At 35.6% G+C, this 21,134-nt stretch overlaps 1 long non-coding RNA gene across 2 annotated transcripts; it reads right to left on the reverse strand.

The window, feature by feature from the left end:
- Nucleotides 1–1,457: 1,457 nt before the first annotated feature.
- On the reverse strand, nucleotides 1,458–4,029 carry LOC145071403 (uncharacterized). 2 transcript variants are annotated; one of them, XR_013690437.1, is made up of 4 exons: nucleotides 3,628–4,029; nucleotides 3,023–3,484; nucleotides 1,953–2,928; nucleotides 1,458–1,586 (listed from the first exon to the last, which is right to left on the reverse strand). It is a non-coding gene; the product is annotated as an uncharacterized LOC145071403 (long non-coding RNA). The 2 variants fall into 2 exon arrangements; XR_013690438.1 differs by lacking the exon at nucleotides 1,458–1,586 and having other exon boundaries at nucleotides 2,526–3,484.
- Between the last annotated feature and the right edge of the window lie 17,105 nt (nucleotides 4,030–21,134).

Genomic DNA, 21,134 nt, shown 5'->3' on the forward strand with positions numbered 1-21,134 from the left:
GTGTATTAACAAACGACCATAATTTGATAGAAATCCACAAAATAACCAAATTTCACTAAAAAGAATTTGCAAAACTACGTTAATGGAAAAAAAAGGTTGCAAAATTAGATTATCATTTTTTTTTAATGATTACATCATTTCTCAATAAAATAAAAATAAACATTCAAAAAGGATTTTTATAGTAAAAGACCATTTATAAAACATGTTTATAATATTTTTCCATAGAGCACTGTACTTCGAACTTTTTTATTTAATTATAACATCATCTAAAATCAAAACATTTTTCATTGCAATAATTGGAATAAGAGAGGCATGAGGAGAGAACCGTAATAAAATTAGAAAATTTACATTCAAAAAGTATTCATTCAACATGGGAAAATAGAAGTTATAAAAATCTAAAAATAGTAAAAAGAAATGTAAAAAAAACAATGAAAAAAATCTTATAATAGTAAAAGACAAGAAAAATAATTATAAGGTATTGAAAAGCTACACGATGCATCAGTAACCCACGATTTGGTTGTTGAATTCATATAAATAAAAATGAAATTCTTAGTTGTCTTCCTTTGTACTACGAAGAAAATAAAAGGAATAAGCAAATATTAAAACTCCAATGTCAAGGGTATCTATGTAACTATCATAATGATCTTTGTAATAAAATTAGAAAATTGATATGATAATATTTAATAGTTAACTATGATACGTTGTACCTAAATAAATTGATATTTTTTATAAAAAAAAAGTAATACATCTATATGTTGCTTATAACTTAAAAAAGACAACATTCAAAAAACAACAATCTAGAAAACTCCATTATAATAAAAAATCAACATGTAAAAACTTCCACCTACACTTGGCCATTAGCATCTTCCTTATTATCTACTAACAACTTTTTGACTTCCAACGGATGAATTTGAAGAGTGGGATAGTGGTTGCAACAAAAGCACAAAAAACTTACGTTAATAAGATTTGAAAAACTAATAATTTGTTTACAATGGAAAAATAAATACAACAGTTTGAAGAGTCAACCGTCAGCTAAGCTAAGTACTTCTTCTTGTTTGAGCTAAATATAGCTGGAAAACATTCATCGGAAATAATGATAACATTTTGGCATTTAAAAAATAACAATTTTTTCCTCAAAAATCAAAATGTTTCCAATAAGTTTCAAAAGTAAAAAAATATGATTTTTTTTTTCAACAACAAATATGCATACATTAACTGTTAAAGGCATTAAGAACCAACAAAAGGCATACATGAATAAAAAAGTTGTAAGATACAATATGTCTTATTGAGTTTATATGTTATACAATACTACATGTAATTAAGCTTTTTATAGAACGACACTATCATGGTATGGGAAGATTTTTGGCAACTATGTCTTCTTGAGAAAAAAAAATGAAGAACAAAAAAATGAAAGTATGATGTCATACCATACAAATAATTAACTTGGTTGAATTTTATAGTCAAACAATTGGCTAAGGAAATGAGAATACATTGCCATTACAGGTAAAAAAAACTAAAATACATTGCCTATTTTGGTAAAATGAGTAAATAATGAAAATATCGTCCAACTATGTTGTATCTTTCACCTGGAAAAATATATGTGTCTTAATTACAAATATGGAATACTTTTTGAAATAAATTCAAGAAAAGTATTTATAGTAGTTTCATCACTTTTTCATAATTCATTTCATACCATAAAAGAGACTAATTATTCTCTGTGATTCTATCTACTTTGTTGCTGACACATATAGCCACCAACCATAGATAATGGTTAAATAGACATCAATTAAGGCTTTAAATTTAATCTGATGAACTAAAATGAACAAATATTTCTCATAAGCTACTATAATACTGATTACAATTTTTAGTAGTTTAGAAACACAACCAAAAAATAAAGAATCAAAGACAGAATTCGGCTTCAAGAAGAAAACAAACTTAAGATTGTAATTTACCAGCAAAATATGTTTCATATTGTGCCAATTCATGCTCCTTGTTGAATATGATATCACCTGTTAAAATAGAACTTTGATGATATTATAATGAAGGGATAAATGCATGAAATGGCAGTGTACTTGTGTATCATATCATCCTAATTTCATTAATAATTATTACAACATTGTACATTTTTTTATGAGACTATACTATAAGTACAAAAATATAGCATTGTACTTTCCAATTTTTTTTCTTATTAGCTCACTTAATTTTGAATAACCTACCTATTTATAGCAGGCTTGGTGTTTAGATGATATTGCTATAATTTGGTAAACATTCAAAATATGATGTTGTGATACTCAAAATAACTAATAAATGAAATCACATTGTTATTTATTGAATTTTACTTGGGATAAATGATGGTTGCATCTTTCAACACAAGCTAACCCTATGAATTTATTACCATAGTTCCACCATTATATGTAATTTTGTCATGGAATATAGAAATTGGCAACATGCTTATATCCATAGGCAATGATATTGCATTTCTGTCAGCCTCCATACAAATATGTGAATTAAAAACTAAAGTATAATACTTGAAAGTAATTCCATTACTTCTGTGGTTTGGTAAAAGACCAAAATACCCCATTGGATCATACATTTTTCTATATCTTTAGGTAGATCCATACTCACTTCCCCTGATTCAATTTTTCAAAAAAGACCAATCCATGTCAATATTACCATATTTGTTTTTTACTCTGTAATCGAAAAAGCACAAATACTATTTTTTATTATAAATTCTAACAGCAAAATCCTAAGAAACATCATTTTCGCACTGTTTCACAAAAGTTGGATCTATTAGCCTTTTTCCCTCTACGAGTTACGAAAACAAAACCCCAAAGATATACAAATCTGATTTTGCAGTGGCTCTTAAGCTTCATGGTTACTGTGTTTCACATAAGTTTTGAATTGGTTTTAGATGTGTGTATCATTTTCCTGAAAGCATCACAAAATCAAAGGAAGAAAATACAGAGATGAAGCAGTCTATTAAACAAAATGAAGGAAGAAGACGTAGTAGAAATCAATGTACCGTTGATTTTCAATTTCCTGCCGAGACTGTGGATAAATGATCGATTAGGACTTAGGAGTTAGGAGAGTAATCGCAATCACAAAAAAAACCTAGATATCACATCGTCTCATATACAGGAAGACGACAAAAATTTGAAATAAAAATAAACCCTCAAGCATTTCATCAAACATGTTATGGGCATCATAGAATTATGCAAGAGACCTTACAGGTTGAGGGGAAGGCTCATTGAAAAATTCAATTCAAATAGAATACAGACTTCAAGAAAGGATCCACATTACACACCCTTTTGAATCAAACAAAGCAAAATCGTTTACCATTCTTGCTCAATTTATTAGCAACGTAGACATTAGTAAGTGAGAGGGTATAACTTGTGAATGGTCTCACCCACTCCTTAATCTCTTGAAGTCTTCACCCGGATCTTTAAAAAAGGCACGAACATACCCTCAATGAGATTTCCTCTAACTGTGTGAGAAAGGGGTTGTATAAAGAGAGAGAAATTAAAATGAGTCTATACACCTAAAACATAGAAAAGAAACTTAATCAAGCAAACTAAAATTATGAATGACGTGCTATAAATTGGAAGAAGCAAAGTTATGTATACTAACCTCAAATGGAATGACAGAAACTGTAAATGGTGTTGATAACCTTAAAAGCAATACCTTCCCCCTGATCGAGATAATTCCGAACCCAAAAACCTCCCCCCTATCGAGAAAAATCTGAACCCAAAAACCTATAGATTAAGAGATTCAGTACATGAAGAAGACACAAAAGAAAATTGAAGTCGTTTCAAAATCGGAATGGGTCAATTTGTGGATGTTGATTGTTGATTTCCAAGGGCATGAATGGAATGCATAATATAAATATAGAAATTAAGAGATTGGGATAACAACCAAGGTTTTAAATTAAGATCCCTGATTTTTGGGGATGGCATCCATTAACAAAGGAAGGGAAGATGAGCGAGAAAACAAATTTCGGGTGAACAGAGAAGAGAAAAGACACGTGGCAACGTGGCAAAATGAAGTCTAAAAAAATGACAAGTGGCGGAGAGGTTTTTATTAAGTACGGAGGTTTTTCTTTTTTCTTTTTAATTTTTTAGTGAGCCCTAAAAATGGTCACTGAGGATCCTAAAAATGGTCACTGAGGATAGTCTAAGAGTCCAGCGAACAATGTTTGAGGCTTTTTAATTCATCTAGTTAGGTTGATTTTTGAACATGATGTGTCATCAAAACAATAAAGAGTACGTATGAAAAGAAATTAACTCATTCAAATTTGCATGAGAGATTTATGGTTATTCAAAATTTACGAGAAGTTATGCAAGCTAAAAATGCTGAAAAAACTAAGTATGCAAATAGGCCCAACAACCAATGTTTAAGGCAATATCATGCAATAAATACATATTTAATTAAGGTGATTTTGGAGCCTAACTTCTAGTCAAGACATAGGATAAGATTCATAAAATAAAAAAATCAACTTATTTTGAATTCATACGAAAAAAAAAAATTATGAATGTCAGAATATGATAAAAAAACAATTACAAATGTTGTAGAGCCTCAACATCTTATTTTTGAGGTTTTGTAGCTCAGCAAATACTTACCCAATTACGTTGATTTTTGAACTTAACTTATAGCAAAGGCAACAAAATAATTAATAGGAAATAAAAATCAACTCATTATGAGTTTGTAATTTGAATATGGTAAATAACAATTAGAGTAAATTACACGTATGGTCTCTATGGTTTAGGATGATTTGTGCGTTTGGTCCATAACTTATTTTTTTAACTCGGAAGGTCCTTACTGTTTGTTTTTGTTACACACTTGGTCCCTGTCTTACCTAAAAAAAACTATTTTTGCCATTGATTTTTTAAAATATTTAAATAAGCACACCCCAGCCCCAACCCCCCTCACCTTACTTTACCTATCTCACAATTTTTTCCTATTTAAATAATAGTCTTTTTAGGTAAGACATAGACCAATCACGTAACAAAAACAAACAGTATGAACCAAACGCGTAATAAAAACAAACAATAGGGACTTTTCGAGTTTAAAAAAATAAGTTATGGACCAAGCGTGCAAATTACCCCAAACCATAGGGACAATTTGATGGGTTTTAAGCATAAGAACAATCCTATGTGCTCATACAAACTCTAATGCTTGGATCTAGGTTTCTCTATTGTACATGCTTTGAATCCAAGACTAATAAACTTAGATCTAACATATTATGAACTGAATTAGGATTTAGGGAATTACCTTTGATTGTTATATAGCAATAACAATCAATTCCTTGCTTGGATTGGCCTTAGAAAGCTTAGTGCCTCAAGTGTTGCACCTCTAATGGAGTCACAAACACCATATACAACTTGGATGAAGAGGAGAAGAAAGGGGAGGCACCAAAAACGGCTGGAAACCCTAATTAAAGACTTGTCCACGTTTTTGGGGCACAGGGGCCCTTTTTATACATGTAGGCTATTAGGGTTTACAACTAGGAAACCCTAATCTGACTGCTTAGGCCCTAAGCAGCCCATGGACTCCTTAAACATATCCCTTGGACGATTTCTAATGGGCTTCCCATAGAATTCGTCCAACCTATATATTATTAGGTGATCCATAGCCCAATTATAATTATCTTATAATTACAACTTCAGTCCCCTAAGTTTAACTAATCTCTTTTAGCCACAAAATTAATTATCAATTAATTCTTGACTAATATTAATTAAACAATATGATTTCTCTTTTAATATATTATTCTCATAATATATTAATAAATCATATTTAAACCTTTCTCTCCTTAAATCATCCTACATATTGCTATGGTGAAGGCAACCCAAAAGGACCATGCTCATAATCGGGTCAAGTACATACCAAAATAGTTATGGACTTAAACACTAATCCAACAGTCTCCCACTTAGATAAGTCTAATAACTATTTTCCGTATGACTTCAGAACCTGATCAGCAATCGTAGCTTTCAAAAGCCGCTGTCAACTCTGATCTTATCAGATAGCGTGTCCTCTAGATAAGGGATCATATATTCCTCCATTCTCAAGATATCGTATAGACATAAGACATGAATTTCAATCATTCTCTCTATACTATTTCCCGACTTCCGATTTATGACGACTGACAACAGACTACAATTGAACACATCAACTTAGTCCCGGCTTGGCCAAGCGCTTAGGTGTCATCACTAAATCATCGAGAGGCCCACAGATATCGATTTTATCATACTTTGGGTAAAAGGAATGGATAAACTTCGACTCATATGCTCGCTTGCATTTACTGATCAAATCACACACAACAATAAGTTTTATAACACCAAGTTACTGGTGCGTTTACTTATCATCAATGTGTAACCGACCAACAAATAACAACTCACACGTCTCGGTTTCAAGAATATACAATATTATCGTCTCACTAATCACTCGTGATAAATCCATGAAGTGATCCAAGTGAGTGTGGGTTTAATCCAATACTCTAATCTTATCAAAGCACTCATGAACTCTGCAGCAAACTTGTGCCATGTCTAAACACTTCAGACAATCTACAGACAGATTCATGACAGTCTTTATTCATACCTACTCCCAACGTATGACCGTCTGTGGATGTTTGAATAACCTAGTTATTATGGAAGTCAAAACATGCAAATTGAAACATAACAATAATACTTAATCCTATATGGCCTCAAACTTGTGAGAGTAAATAAAACACTTCTATTTAACCACCATATTGAATACTCATTATTATCGTTTACTGTTTCAGAAAATCAACTTATTACTTAAATTGCAACAATAGTTGTCCCATGCATGAAGCATGCACGCTATGTTTCCTATGGTCCATGCTTTGTGAAATAGAACAATTGAAAACTTTTCCAATGATTCTCATTTCACAATTCCTCAATCCCCATTATTAGTGTAAGAACACAAGGTTCTTCCACTACTAGAATATACTAGATTCTAACATTTTACGCAACGATCCTTTCGTAAAGTCACAGCACAAAAGTCACCAAGACTTGGCTAATGAAATTACAAGGTACTCTATCGGAAATTGTTACAAGACAATTCCATAGACGTGAAGTCTCACATTCAAAGTACATTCATTTGAACATCCTTCTTGCATAAAAGTTTCTATCTAGGCATAGACTCTCAATATCCAACTCCCAATATGGAAACATTTCCACATTTGCCATATGACAGCTCATTCTTAATAAAATCTTATCTATTCATAATAATGTCGATATGGTCCATCCAATACCATACTTCCAACTACTCACAAGCGACCAATCCTCAGCGAACTTTGGATCGTCCTTTGATAGTTGTTTAATAATTTTAGTCAAAATCCATTCTAGTCCTTTTTCCCTCTTAATGTGCTAGACATTTGAAAAATTTTAGAATGGTAAAATATAATAACCTTTGCAATCGATCCTATACCCGAAGCGTATGGGACACGATGCATAATGTCTTACATAAAGATATGATACTTTACCAATCTTTTGCCATAATATTTTATGTGTCATGTTCTCACAATTCGAACTATGAAGAGGGATGCCGTAATCATAATCGAATTTTAAGAACACACAATGTACCCTTTGACTGAAAATATTAAAATTTATTAATCTAAGCTTTAGATTTTGAAACGAAGTATAATATTCTCTCCCTTAATTATAGCAAAACAACTTTTCAACCCATGCAACTTTGCAAATTTGAATCTTTGTTTTTCTATAATTAATATTGCTAACTTGCAATACTCGCCATAATAATCATACAATCATAACACTTATGCTCCCACTATCATGATGATTATCATATAAGCACAACACTTATGCTCCCACTAGCCTTGACATGTATTCAGAAAACAAATGAACTTCCAGAAAACAATGCCTATTGAATTTCTGAAATTCATATTTCTAATATCAGATGCTTCGATAAGCCTTTATCTAAGCTTCTTAAACTTATACACATTTGCCTTAGATAGCTCATATGTGTGTTTAAACAATCTAGAACTTATGTTACTAAGTTCCAAATGTTCAAACTAATTGCCAAATCTCACAATTCGAACTATGGAAAGGGATGCCGTAACCATAATCGAATGTGAGAATACAATTTTCACAATCGCTATCTTCTTAAAACCTCTCTTAGTGAAAGTATTTCCTCACAGTCATTTTCATGAAGGAGGGAATCTTATGACACTTAGATTTTATGGTGTATGAGTTCCTATCCATGTGAATTTGCCAAAACCAAAGTTTGTGACAAATCCAAGCTCATATGGACTGAACTTTCTTAATCTTGATTTCTTGCCTTATGGTAACACGAGTGCCCACCATGTCTTCCAAGTAGTTTAGTAATTTGTCCTTACATATCAATGTACTTTCCATCGACTAAGGCTCTAGTATGCATTCAAATGAGAACTCATAGAACTCACATACAAAATTAACTCAATTGGAATAGCATATAAACAAAATAATGTCAGCACGATAGGTTGTAAACCTCAAGTCGTGTGCTAGTGATGATCGATAAGGTTTATTCTTGACTTGTTCTTGAAACCTTTCAAGACCATTAAGACTCCCACTGACTCCTTGACATATAAGATTCTCTTGTGAAGAAACATTTCTTGACAAAGCAAATATTCAAGAGTTAGTGTAGTTCTTATCAAGACAAAACACTTCATAAATTGGTCCTAGTTGATCTTTGTCTTATCCAAGACATCACAACTTACCAATTTCTAATGTGCAAGAATAAGAAATTTTTTCCAAGTTCCACATTTGATGAGTGTTATAAACCTACTTTTGTCACAATCTTGACTCTAAGACTTGATATTGGAACGAAGTATGATTGACTTATTGATTTAACCATTTCTACAATACTCGATTCCTCTTCTTAGACATGCAATTGCACTAAGACTCACTTAGAGGATCTATTGAGACATGGTTCTCAATCATAAAGACTTATCATAAAACACAATAAAAGGTACTCTCCCTTCTTCTTAGAATAGAGAAACTTTTATCTTTCTGCCTACTTGATTCTGCTTTATTCGTTCTACTATTCATTGAAACTTTTTCAATCAACTCAGAATTACACTTAATCTTATAAGTATAATCATATTTACTAAACCTTAGTAAATCATGACGAATGTCTTTATCACTCTTGTGGTGGACTTGATCAACGCACAACCTTGTGTACTTGATCTCCTTGTCCTTCAATTGACACTTTGTCAAAGAATTAGTCTAAGTTTCCCAAATGTGAAAGTTTTTCATTCATCATACAATACACATTGCATGATTCCAAGTTTCTGTCCAATTGAAACTTGGGCGATGAGAAACTCTCCCTATTTGGTAAACTTTTGACATTTCCACAAGTAACATAATTAAGAATCAAATCCATTATTTCTAATAATAGAAACATTCAAACATCAATTCTTTCATACATGCCATTGCAAGGATAAATAAATAAGATCAAGTCAAAATTCATTTTATTGCGGAAAAAAATTTGTCCTTACAATGCAATTCAATTGAAAAACTATGTTATTACATATTTCTTAACAATCTATTCTAACTCCAAGTAGTAGCTCAAGAATCCATTCTTCAAGTAATGCAATCGAAATCCATTTCTTCACGATTAGATTCAGCTCACTTCTTCCCTTAAACTTCCTCTCTTTTCTTCAATCCTACAAAACATCAAATGCAATCTTATCACATCATGTATTAAGAATCTAGAATAGGAACTTAAAAGAGTTAGATAATGGATTTTACCTGAAGTAGAGCCAAACGTCTTGACTCTCCCATCTCTTAGATCTCTCAGGTAGTTAGGGCAACTTAGTCTCCAATGCCCTTTCTCTTGGCAATAAAAGCAAATGGAATCCTTTGGCACAGCACATCGGACAATCACAGACTTAGTTCTTTCTGGACTTCCAATGTTTCCAGTGTCCATTGAAGTTTGGGAGTTTGATTCATCAGACAAATTTGCTTGACCAGAACTCCAAACCATTGCTGATTCAGCAGCTATAAGCAAATAGGTGAGATCAATTAGGGTCACGTCGTGGTCCATCATATAGTACTCTCTAACGAACTCACTATATGATTCAGGAAGTGACTGAAGAACCCAGTCAACAGCCAACTCACTTGAAATCTCGACACCCAACATGTTTAACCAATCAATGTGTGACTTCATCTCTAAGACGTGCGCACACACAGGTTTCCCATCTTCGTGTTTACTTGCCAAAAGGGCTTGAGTGAGCTTGAACTTTTCAAGCCTTTGAACTTGTGGGTCAGGGAGAATAGTTGGAGGAGGTGGAGGAAGTGAAGCATGAATCGCATTTCCTTGATCGTATCTTGGAACGTCATCTTTATTTGGAAAGCTTGTTCCAAAGGATTTGGGAAGACCATTGTAAGATGTAGACATCTACAAAACGGGAGAAAATTCAAGTTAAGTTGATTAGAACTCTTGATGCAACAACCAAATGAAACATCAAGCTAGGATCCAACACAATACTCTACAACCTAGAAGAGGGATGCCGTAATCTAGTTGCAGAATATTTGAAGGTAGGTAAATGACGATTTACCAATTTCCACCATGAAAAACGAAAAAGAAGTTTAGGTTTTAAATGAATTGAAACTCCTAGATCTTTTGAGATTCATTGAACTTTTCAATGGCATGTTTAATCTCGATTATGCCCTACTATTTGTGACTGGGATGCCGAGGATCACAAACAAGGTGTGAATAACCATACGAATCACGTGGTGCACCCAATGCTGCAATCACCTAATCAATGTGCCGGTTAGCCACACACGCTCCATTGATCTATGATAAGCATCGAGCCACCCTTCGCCACCAATGTCATCCCCAAATTAGTGTGTCGGTTAACCACACACGCTCCACTAACGTTTGACAAGGGTACGAAGTGTAATTCCATGGGTTAGCATACAATTTCACATTTTGCCTAAAGTAACTATGATTTGGTAATTTGAAAAAGCATTTAGTTACTTTGTACTTCATTATACTTATAATGGAAGGTTTCTGTCCTATCCTACCCGTTCGGCTAACGACCGTCCACTAGTAAAGAGTGCGGTGGGTAAGAGTGGATACCCATTCAATCGCCATTTTATAGGCAATTTCCTTAAACACCCCTTATAGACCAGCTTCGTGAATGAGGCCTACTAACGGTAAGACTGACTGTTTACTAATACATATATATAATATTAGACTTTTAATGTTATATATAGTATAGGGTGTATTTTACACTTTTAAAATACTAGGTGGTTTAACTTAGTAAATTATACTTTTAATTTAATTAAATGTAAACTAAAAACTTTATGGGTTTATTAAATCACTTTTAATTATACACTTTAATTAATTAACAAAACCATAAGGGTGTGATTTGAACTTTTCAAAATACTAGGGTTTTAGAATTTAACATTTCAAAATTAAACTTTTAATTAACTTTTAAATTCCAAAAACTTGAGGGCAAGTTTTGAAACATTTCAAAACATTAGGGTTTAGACTTTACATATTTAAAAATTAAACTTTTTAATCAAAATTTAAATTCTAAAACTTGAGGGCAAGTTTTGAAACTTTTCAAAACATAAGGGATCAAATAACAAATAACATAAATTAAACAATTAATTTCATAATTATCTATATTTGACCTAATCTTATTTTAGTCATTAGATAATTACCAAATAATTTGAAATAATCCATATTTATCATATAAACAACCAATATTTAAAAGATTTGAAATTATCTATTGTTTTGGCATGGATAAACACTTAATTAGGATAAAATTCGGATTTTAACTTCATAAAACAAATTAAGCATCAAGTCCAAGTCAAAACAGCAGCCAAAACCCGAAAATCCCTCTGTCTGACCCCTGAACTCGCCGAGTCAGGGACTGGACTCGCCGAGTCAGACTGACTCGTCGAGTTCATCCACTGACTCGCCGAGTCAGGTCGGGCAGAGGCCAAAAAATTCGTTTTTCATCAAATAAAGCAGTTAAGCATCACATACAACTGAAACCAATCAAGGCTCTGATACCACTGATGGGTTTTAAGCATAAGAACAATCCTATGTGCTCATACAAACCCTAATGCTTGGATCTAGGTTTCTCTATTGTACATGCTTTGAATCCAAGACTAATAAACTTAGATCTAACATATTATGAACTGAATTAGGATTTAGGGAATTACCTTTGATTGTTATATAGCAATAACAATCAATTCCTTGCTTGGATTGGCCTTAGAAAGCTTAGTGCCTCAAGTGTTGCACCTCTAATGGAGTCACAAACACCATATACAACTTGGATGAAGAGGAGAAGAAAGGGGAGGCACCAAAAACGGCTGGAAACCCTAATTAAAGACTTGTTCACGTTTTTAGGGCACAGGGGCCCTTTTTATACATGTAGGCTATTAGGGTTTACAACTAGGAAACCCTAATCTGACTGCTTAGGCCCTAAGCAGCCCATGGACTCCTTAAACATATCCCTTGGACGATTTCTAATGGGCTTCCCATAGAATTCGTCCAACCTATATATTATTAGGTGATCCATAGCCCAATTATAATTATCTTATAATTACAACTTCAGTCCCCTAAGTTTAACTAATCTCTTTTAGCCACAAAATTAATTATCAATTAATTCTTGACTAATATTAATTAAACAATATGATTTCTCTTTTAATATATTATTCTCATAATATATTAATAAGTCATATTTAAACCTTTCTCTCCTTAAATCATCATACATATTGCTATGGTGAAGGCAACCCAAAAGGACCATGCTCATAATCGGGTCAAGTACATACCAAAATAGTTATGGACTTAGACACTAATCCAACACAATTCGTGTAATTTACTCTAACAATTAAAATGATGTGTTGGTGATTTTGTATCATCAATGTGTATTTAAGTGTAATGGATTGACTTGTTGACCAAAAATCAATCTTGATGAATATAAAACAAGTAAGGAAGGTGTGGAATGCACACTTGTTTAAGTTCATTCAAGATTCAAAGTAGACTGTCATTTAGGGGCGAAGCCCTTAAACGAACGGGGTTCGTGGGCAGCCCCCCTGGGAGTGGGGTCCAAGAGGCGACAGCCCCTGGCTGGGGTCAAGCTGGTTTTAGTGAACCTATTTTCTCACTTCATTTTGACCTTTATTAATGATCTTGTTTTAGTGACAATTTATGACTGTTATAAACTGGTTTTGACAGTTGGAGCGGTTTTTGGACAAAGAAAACTGCTTTGACAGTTTTCATACAAATGAAGTACTTAATCATTTTGGTCATCATTTTTCTTGGTACAATAACAATCACGAAAATCATAACTTCAAATTCTATGTTCTTGAAACTCTTCTGAGTCTTATCCGATTAAAGGTTGGGAGTACCACCCAAATACTTTAATCGAAAAGTATACACGTGATTCTCAGAATTTCCAAGCCTTTCTATATCCAAATTTCTAACATGATGAACCAACCCCAATATCTCATGTTTGAGGCTCTTTAAATCAGCAAAAACTGATCAAATCTGGTTGATTTTTTAGTCTAAATTGTAGCAAAGATAGATAAATATAAGTTTGAAAAAGGATTAGCAAATTCTTTTATTAAATCTTCATTTAATTTTTACATTTTTGGCCTTGGAGTCGGCGAGTTGAAGGACTGACTCGCCGAGTAGAAGCGGGATTAGATGCGGGACTTAAGTGATGGAATCGGCGAGTCGAGTCCTGGGCTCGGCGAGTAGCCACTATTTGGACAAAAACCCTAATCCAGGGGTTTGCACCCTATTTAAGCGACCTTATGCCGCCTCTTCTCCCCCTTTATGCTCCCAAACACCCCTCATAGCAACCCTAGCCGTTTTTGTGAAGATCTAAGGCTTTTTGAGTGATTCTTATGAGTTTTGGTCTCAAGGAAGATCAACAGGGGACTGAAGGATTCGAGTTTGGTTCATCATTTGCAGTCTTTGGAAGGTATAAAGTCTGAACCTTGCTCATTCATTTGTTAGATCCCTCTTTGGGGTGATTTAGGGCTTTTATAAGCCATTTTTGGTGGCCAACCATGTTTGCAAACATGGTTGGGGGTTTGCACTTCTGTATCATGTCATTCTATGTGCCACAAGTCAGATCTAGGTTGCTTTTTGCACCAAGGAAGGCCCCATGCAACAAAAGAACCATTTTAGAGCCTTTTAAGCTCTAATGTCCCATGCATGCTCGTAAAGTTTGTAACTTTACGTGCTAGATCGAGTTTAGGGGCCTGGATCTATCATTTGGTTAAGTGTTGTACATCAGAAATCGAAGTTTTAAAGAGGAGATGTGACCGACTCGGCGAGTCCATTCCTGGACTCGGTGAGTCCAAGGGTTTTGGTCCCATATCAGTGAGGGTCATAAGGACCGGTTGAGTGTGGAAGGGTTTTAGGAGTCCCGAGGAGTGACCCAACGTTCTGGACTAAGCAAAGTGTTCTGGAAATTCATAGTACTCGGCGAGTGCATGAACGGACTCGGCGAGTCCAAGACAACCTTCATACAACTCGGCGAGTCGAGGACAGAACGTTTTCATAGGATGAAGAGTAACTCGACGAGTTGTTCATACAACTCGGCGAGTCAAGTCAGGACATAAGTATCAGTTGATGATGAACTCGACGAGTTGTTCATACAACTCGGCGAGTTCGGATGTGGATTCAGTCGGTGTTCATTTAGAAGGAAAACTCGTCAAGTCATCTCCTAACTCGACGAGTAGAGATAGGTATGAGGTCTGATGGAAGGATAGGGGCTCGGCGAGTTGACGAGTCAACTCAGCGAGTCAGGTCAACTGGATGTTGACTTTTACTTTGACTTTGACTTGGTCAAGGGGTAAAATGGTCATTTTACCCTAAGGGTAGATGTGAGTTTCTGACCAAGTGTTTGTGGGAATTATAGCCAGAGGATTTCCGGAGTAGCAGCGGCAGCAGTCAGAGGATTTCCGAACAGTTCAGCAACTACGAGGTGAGTTACCTTCCAGTAGCGGTGGGTCTACGGCCACAATGCCGGCCCACCAGTAGGGTTCATATGTTAGGTGATTGTCTTCATGATATCATCTAGGTTGCTACTACCTGATATGTTATATGCTCGCATGATATGTTGTATGTGATAGTAGTAGAGTTCGGTTGTTAGGACCGAAGGGTAGTCAGACACCCCAGATACGTCTGACAGTATGTGATGATAAGTTTGCATGCTGGCTTGTATGTTATATGCGATAGAGGTAGTAGGAGGGGACTAGTCCCCGAGGTTCGGTTGTTAGGACTGATGGGTAGTCAGCACCCCAGAATGGCTTGACACGGGTAGGTTAGCGCCCCAGAATGGCTTGACACGGGTAGGTCGGCACCCTAGAATGGCCGTACGGGTAGGTCAGCACCCTAGAATGGCCGTACCGGATAGGTCGGGCACCCCAGAAATGCGTGGCAGTATGTATGTGATATGATTGTATGGTATGTGGTACGATGGGGGAACTCACTAAGCTTCATGCTTATAGTTTTCAGTTTTGTTTCAGGTACCTCTTCAGCGAAGGGGAAGGAGCCGGCGTGGTAGCGGCACATCATACACACACACTTTGGTTTTCCGCATTATGATATATTCTGGGATTGTACTCTGACATTATTACTATCTTCATGTGATGGGTATTTAGACACAAGATATGTTTATTGAAATGATATGATCTTATGATGTTTTATTACAAATGTTTTATAAACTACTTAATTTAAATGAAATTTTTGGACGTGAAATTTGGGTTGTTACATGTATTCTCGCACGTTGCACAAGTATTCAATTATACAGTTAAAATAGTCATGATTAAAAGTGTAAATCAACAACGAAGCCAATAATTTGAATATTGAGAGTACAAATATAGTCAAAATCGAAAATAACTATTTTCATAAAGTTGTTTAATATATAATGTTGTATGTGTTGGAATAGTGTCTAAGGCTGCAACTATATTAGGCAAGTATTTGACCCGGTTGTGCATGGTCCTTTTGGGTTGCCTTCACCATAGCAACTTGATAGGATGATTTATTAAGAGAGAATAAATATTATTAATATATTATGAGAATAATATAAAGAATAATAATATTGTTATTTGATTAATATAAGTCATAAATTAATTGGTATTAATTAAATAAGAGGGTATAAACTGTCAATTGTTTGATAGTTAAACTTTAGACTGTAAATCCATATAGATATGGATTGGACGGATTCTAGGAGCTAAAGGATAGCTCAAATCGTCCAAGACTTATCTAAGGAATGGATTTGGATAGCCTTAAGAGAAGATTATCCAGTTAGGGTTTAGGTTGTAACCCTTAAGGAGTCTACAAGTATAAATAGACCCCATGGCTAAGGGAATTCGGAACTTCACAAAAAGTAGAGAAGCCCTGGCCGATTTCCTCCCCTCTCCTCTCTCCCAAATCATCCTCCTTGCTATTTGGTGTTTGTAAGCCATTAGAGGAGTGACAATTGTGACTCTAAAAGCTCCAAGACAACAAGATCAACAAGGAATTCAAAGGTATGATTCTAGATCTGTTTCAATGTTGTTATTTAACCTAAATACTCATTAGAAGTCTTGGATTCAAAGCATGTTTAATTAGAAAGCCTAGATCCAAGCATTAGGGTTTTACATGCGCACATAGGAAAGTTCTTATGGTTAAAACCCATCATTGGAATCAGAGACTAGCTTGGTTTTCATTAAATTGTTGCTTAATTGTCTGAAACTAAACTGCAAAATTCGATTTTTGTGTTTCCGAGTCATGGACTCGGCGAGTTGGCCTGACTCGGCGAGTCCCTTTGTGCACTCGGCGAGTCTAAGCGTCAGGAATGGCCAGATTCGGGATTTCTTCATGATTATCTTATGGAAACTTACCTTAATCATATTAGATCAACCCTAATCCGATTTTTTGATATATATGACTATAATATTGATCTAATTAAAGATATTTATAACCTAATAAAATATTTAATTTCCTTATATGATAATTAATTAATTATTTTGATTATTTTGGTAATTATCTTAAAAGAAATCTTGAATAAATCAAATATAGATAATTAGGAAATTAATTGTTAATTGAAATTATTTGTTATTTGATCCTCCATGTTTTAAATGTTTAAAACTTGTCCTCAAGTTTTGAAATTTATATTTTATGATTAAAAGTTTTAATTTAGACAACTTAAATTTCAAACCCTAGATTTTAAAAGGTTTAAAATACAACCCTATACTAATATAATATTACAAGAATATTATATATATATATATATATATATATATATATATATATATATATATATATGTATGTATAACTAAAATGCTAGTCTTACCGTTAGTAGGCCTCATTCACGAAGCCGATCTATAAGGTGGGTATAAGGTTGCGGCCTATAAAATGGCGCTTAATGGGTGTACACTCACACCCACCGCTTGCTTGATCGGTGGAGGGTCGTTAGCCGAACGGGTAGGATAGGGCAACCTCATCCTCTCATTAAAAGTATAATAAGTAATACAAAGTAACTACACATTTTTTTAAAATTTCCCAATCTTAGTTACTTTAGGAAAAGTGAATTGATGCAATCCCATGAAATTACACTTTGCACCCTTGCTAAGAAGTTAGTGGAGCGTGTGTGGTTTACCGACACACTAATTGGTTCTAAGCAAAGGTGGCAAAGGGTGATTCATTGTTTATCATAGTTCGATGGAGCGTGTGTGGTTTACCGGCACATCGAATAGGTGATCGTTACAATGAAGGCACCATGTGAATTTGCATGCTAATTCACACCCGCTTTGTGATCCTCGGTATCGTAGTCACAAACAAGAGGGGCATATCGAGATTTAAACATGCCATTGAATAGTTTCAATGAATCTCATCCAAACCTAGGAATTCTCAATACATTTAGGAATTAATGTTATGTTTTTGTGGTGGAGAATTAGTGAATCGTCATTCACTTACCTTCATATTATTTGCATGTTAGATTACGACATCCCTTTTTCTAATATGTAATATTGTTGTTGGATCCTAGCCCTAATTTTCTTATTGGGTGATAATTAGGGATTCATATTCTAATCTATCATTGTCCTTTCTATTTGTAGATGTCGAACGCAAACAACACTGCTGCTAGTTCTTTCACATTGATGAGCCTTTGTCAAAAGGTCACCTTCTATGGAACGAACTTTAGCGAATGGATAAGATACATTCGCACCATTGCTCGCTATGAGGATAAGGAGTATGTCCTCGATGAGAAGCTCGAGAAGATTAACCCTGAAATCGCTACACCGGCTGAAATGACCACTTTTGAAACTCATGACCGCGATGCAACGAAGGTACATTGCATCATGATAGTCACCATGAACTCTGAATTCCAAAAGTCCTACGAGGACATGTACCCGTACGAGATGCATCAAGACTTATTGGAGAGATACCACTAGAACACGAGACAGGAGCGTTATGAGATTTTCACTAACATGATTTCCGCTAAGATGGGTCATGGAGAATCTCTTACCGTGCACCTGCAAAAGATGCAAAGGTATGTCGACCGCCTTCGCAAGTTAAATGTTGACTTCGGGGAAGACTTGGCGATCGACATGGTGCTTCACTCTTTGCCTCCGATGTACAATCAATTTAGGATGACCTACCACATGAAGAAAGAGGAGGTCACCCTAAGCAAACTCCAAGGTCTATTGAGGGTCGCTGAGAGCAACTTCAAAGACAAGTCTGTTGCACCAACTCCCAATCCACCCGCTTCTCCTGTCTTGGCTATTGGTCAAGGAAAGGGAAAGAAGAGGAAGGCTTCGTCTAAGAACTATCGCAAGGTTAAAGCCCGAGATGGTGCCTCTTCTAGTGGGACCAAAGTTGATCCCGCTAAGCCCTGTCCTAACCCGAAGGAGGAAGAGTGCCACCACTGCCACAAGATAGGACATTGGAAGAGAAGCTGCCCAGAGTACCTGCAAGCCATCAAGGAAGGAAAGATCAAGGCATCTTTCGCAAGTATATACACAATTAAATCTAACGATTCTAATCATGCTATTTCTTGGGTTATTGATATCGGTTGTGGTTACCACATTTGTTCTAATGTGCAGGGACTAAGAAGAAGTAGGGATGTGGAGCAAGGAAGAATCAATCTAATCATGGGGAACAGAAGATCGTCGCCTGTGACCAAGATTGGAGTGTATTCTTTAGTGCTTAGGAATAATTTATGTTTAGATTTGAACAATTGTTGCTATTCGCCAGAAATGGCTAGAAACATCATTTCATTTCATGGTTTATATAGACAAGGTTTTAGATTTTCTTTTAATAATGAGAATGGTTCTATTTTGGCTTATCTAAATGGTGTCTTTTACTTTGAAGCTATACCATGTAATGGAATTTATGAAACTGTTATGATTGTTGATAACTTAGGAAATGATGTTTTGAATATAGATTCTTCCACTAGTATGGATAAAGCATCCTTGTGGCATTGTCGTCTTGGACATGTCAACAAGAAACGCATAGCCCAACTCCAAAAGGATGGAGTGTTGGAGTCATTCGACCTTAGGGAAGATGACACATGCGAGTCTTGTTTACTTGGAAAGATGACTAAATCACCCTTCACGAGTACGTGTGAAAGGGGTGAGGGTCTATTGGACCTAATACATACCGATGTATGTGGACCATTTAGATCAACCACGAAGGATGGGAACCGCTGCTACGTGACCTTTACCGATGATTATAGTAGATATGGGTATATCTATCTAATCAAGCAAAAGTCAGAAACCTTTGAAAAGTTCAAAGAGTTCAAGAATGAAGTGGAGAATCAATTGGGCAGGAAAATCAAGATGCTTCGATCCGATCGAGGAGGAGAGTACCTAAGTCTTGAATTCCACGATTATCTCAAGGAGTGTGGAATAGTTTCGCAATTGACGCCTCCTAGGACACCGCAGTTGAATGGTGTGGCAGAAAGGCGTAATCGAACCTTATTGGATATGGTTCGCTCTATGATGAGTCGTGCTTCACTACCTATCTCTTTTTGGGGGTATGCCTTAGAGACTGCCGCCCATATCCTTAACCGAGTCCCTACTAAGAAGGTTGCCAAAACACCTCACGAGATGTGGACAGGGAAAGCTCCCTCGTTGGCACATATCAAGGTTTGGGGTTGCGAGGTTTTCGTAAGACGAGATACTCACGACAAGCTCGAACCTCGAAGTGAGCGATGTATTTTCATCGGCTACCCGCAGACATCCTTTGGATATCTCTTCTATAGACCAAAGGACAATGTTGTCTTTGTTGCGAGGAGAGGAGTTTTCCAAGAGCGAGAACTCATAGGCCAAGGAGACAGTGGGAGGCAAATCGAGCTTGAAGAGATTCAAGAGTCGATAGATGAAGGAACCTCTACCGCTGGCACTCAACCCAAGGAGGAAACTCCGGTTGAACCGATTGACGAGTCCTTACCTCTTAGACGTTCCGATAGAGTTAGAGTTCATCCCCAGTTTTATGGTTTTCATATTACTACCGAAGGGGACACGTATATTAGTGATGGTACACTAATAAATCTTGATGAACCTAATAGCTATAAGGAAGCCATGGTAGGTCCGGAGTCTGTGAAATGGAAAGAGTCAATGGATAGCGAGATCCAATCCATGTATGATAACCAAGTTTGGAATTTGGTTGATTATGTGCCCGGACATAAGACCGTTGGGTGCAAATGGATCTTCAAGAAGAAGACCGACGTGGATGGAAACGTACACACATATAATGCGCGATTGGTTATGAAGGGCTTTACCTAAACTCCCGGAGTTGACTATGATGAGATCTTCTCACCAGTTGCGAAGATAAAATCTATTAGAGTGATGCTAGCTATTGCCGCATTTCATGATTATGAGATTTGGCAAATGGATGTCAAAACCGCTTTCCTTAACGGAAAGTTGGCTGAGGATGTTTACATGGCTCAGCCAGAGGGGTTTGTGGATCCGAAGCATCCGAATAGAGTGTGTAAGCTTGAGAAGTCCATTTATGGACTTAAGCAAGTGTCTCGCAGATGGAATCTTTGCTTCGATGAGAAAGTCAAAGAGTTTGGATTTGTACGAAGCGAAGACGAATCATGTGTATATGTCAAATCCAGTGAGAGTATAGTAAGCTTCCTCGTTCTGTATGTCGATGAC

The sequence above is a fragment of the Lactuca serriola genome, chromosome 8 (genome assembly GCF_051521515.1).
Source record: "Lactuca serriola cultivar US96UC23 chromosome 8, Lser_US96UC23_V15, whole genome shotgun sequence".
In the NCBI taxonomy this organism is placed as follows: domain Eukaryota; kingdom Viridiplantae; phylum Streptophyta; class Magnoliopsida; order Asterales; family Asteraceae; genus Lactuca; species Lactuca serriola.